Below are 3,108 nucleotides of genomic sequence, written 5' to 3'. Positions count from 1 at the left end.
GATAACTTCTGATTTAAAATCATACTCCCGTATTGCTCCCTTGCTCAATCTCAGCTTACTTGAGATATTTTTCTAACTTAGAATATTTTGTGACTTGTTCTTAGCTAAGAACTTTCTAAGTCATAAAATTTTAACTTAGCACAAATTTGGAAATCAGGTAAGTTCAGCTTAACTTCTCTAAGTTATAAATTAACAACTCTTAAATTCTATCTAAGTTACAAGTTAACTTAGAATATTTCAACCTGTGCTAACTTGAGCTATCTCAGTCTTAATAATTTTAACTATTCTATCCTTTCATGCTCAGTCCATATTTGATGCTGTTTAACATAACTTATTAATTCATATTTGCATTTAACTTTCTTTAATACTTAACTGTATACCAAGAGTAGAACTAGGGGTTGAATTCTCAAGTTATACATGTGGTCCCGCGATTAACCCCGTCGTTTAAGTATCTAATGTACGGACCAGCAGTATAACGGGAACACGATATCGCCGCGTTGGATTGATTGTTAAGATAGAAACTATACACGTTGGAACATCGATTTTAATTCAAAACGATAGCAATTGAGCAAAAAGCGTTCACAGACTTCTAATGATATTTCTTTGAATAAAGAAATATTCTGAGACTTCTGGGTCACATAGACGGTTTGTTCACGATCTCCCGGTTCGCTTAGCTGGTGCATTCTTGATCTCCCGAGACACTTAGCAGGTGTGTTTTCGACCTTCAGGGTCACTCAGCAGGTGTGAGTTTTTGGGGTAAAATTCAGTGTTGTGATGTAGTATGTTGTTGACATGAACAGACTATGTACAAGTGTTCAAATTTTGACAGACATTTTCTGGATCTAGAGTGTTTTAGTACTGAAATGACTTGGGAATTCAACCTAGGTGATAGCAACAAAATCAAAAAGCAATTTTAGTTGTTTCTGTTAATTTACAATTAAATGTCTTAGCCTATGATTCTTTTATGAAAAAATGTACAACTATAAATTTGTGAATAAGTTAAACTGCTAAATTAACAGCTCTGTTGATAAGTTTTTCGTATCAAACATTTTCTGTAACTAAACACGAAGCAAAAAATTTATTATTTATTCTAATTCAAAATAACGTGATATCGATGTTGGTTCTCAATGTATATTAACAAATCCACAAGCGACACTTAGTTTTTTATTGTTTAATGATGTATTCTATAAAATAAAAAAGACTGTGTTTTTAAAGAGGCGCTGAATAATTGTGTCAATTTGAAAGATTTTAAGAAGCAAAATGATTAAAAGATAACAAAATCGGAGCGTGAGTGGGGCTACACTGAGTAGATTTTTTGGAAAAATTCAAACTTTTAAACCTTTTTGGGCTCGAACGGGCTGAGAAGTGGGGTAAAATGATTTAAGAGTGTGGCGGTAATAGAAAAATTCTTATATCCTTTTACCCCCCTTGGCAGTCCAAAAACATAAAATAGTAGTGGGTCATTTTATCTGTTACCCCATCACCCTTACAGCATTTCACCCCACTTGGAAGCCCATTGCAGCGCAAACAGATGTAAGAGTTTTGAGTTTCATTTTCCTGAAATAATCATACCATTGCAGCCCCAATCTTACATCTATACCCATTGCAGCCCCGTCTATAGCCTCTTGTCAGCCCCACTCTTACACAATTTTAGCCCCTCTCAACAAATTTCGGCTTCATTCGCGCATCATTTTACCCCCTGGCAGCCCCACTCTTACACCATTTAGTCCCCCATACTCGACATATCTTACGGTCTTGAAACCACAATGTCTATGACCTCAGCCGGTTCTCCTTGGCCTCCAAATCATCAATGCCTGCCCAAATCTTGACGGTCCATCTATATGAGTTATATTTGTTAGGATCATCCACTCTCAAAAAATCACACCTTACAATTTAATCATCCCCCCCTCCCCTGGCCGCCCAGTTTTTAAAAAATTCTACCCCCTCTGAATAAAATATCCTCTCGCACTTATATCGTCTTACCCTAATTTTCAGCCCAATTCATAAGTCGTATGTATTTCCTCAAAAACCCTCCCATAGCAGCCCAGCGCATGGCAACTCTTAAATCTCAATGATGGTGGAAGGGGGGTTAACTCATCAACAGTCTTCCCAATGCAGCTTTTTGCAGCCCTCTCTTACATCGCAGTTTCGGTCAGGGGGTATTTCTTCAAAAGTCCTCCCATTTCAGCCCCAACCATACATCATTTTGACCCCGATCAAATTACCCGCTCATTCTAACACCTCCATAGACAAATTAGGCCCAATATTTAAGGGGAACACAGTGAGCTTGCCCTTGGTATCCCGAAGTCCACTCATCTGAAACAGTTTCGAACCAGTAGAATAGCAAAAATATTGCTTGGCGCACATGACAATCAGCCATTCCTTTCACACTAGGTGATAGAAACAAAATCGAAAACCAATTTTAGTTGTTTCTGTTAATTACCAATTAAATGTCTTACTCTATGATTCTTTTATGAAAAATTGTACTACTATAAATTTGTGAATAAGTTAAACTGCTAAATTAACAGCTCTGTTGATAAGTTTTTCGTATCAAACATTTTCTGTAACTAAACACGAAGCAAAAAATTTATTATTTATTCTAATTCAAAATAACGTGATATCGATGTTGGTTCTCAATGTATATTAACAAATCCACAAGCGACACTTAGTTTTTTATTGTTTATTGATGTATTCTATAAAATAAAAAAGACTGTGTTTTTAAAGAGGCGCTGAATAATTGTGTCAATTTGAAAGATTTTAAGAAGCAAAATGATTAAAAGATAACAAAATCGGAGCGTGAGTGGGGCTACACTGAGTAGATTTTTTGGAAAAATTCAAACTTTTAAACCTTTTTGGGCTCGAACGGGCTGAGAAGTGGGGTAAAATGATTTAAGAGTGTGGCGGTAATAGAAAAATTCTTATATCCTTTTACCCCCCTTGGCAGTCCAAAAAGATAAAAGAGTAGTGGGTCATTTTATCTGTTTTCCCATCACCCTTACAGCATTTCACCCCACTTGGAAGCCCATTGCAGCGCAAACAGATGTAAGAGTTTTGAGTTTTATTTTCCTGAAAAAATCATACCTTTGCAGCCCAAATCTTACATCTATA

The sequence above is a fragment of the Convolutriloba macropyga genome, chromosome 3, assembly GCF_964194025.1.
Source record: "Convolutriloba macropyga chromosome 3, txConMacr16.3, whole genome shotgun sequence".
In the NCBI taxonomy this organism is placed as follows: domain Eukaryota; kingdom Metazoa; phylum Xenacoelomorpha; order Acoela; family Convolutidae; genus Convolutriloba; species Convolutriloba macropyga.
This window is presented reverse-complemented; position numbering follows the sequence as displayed.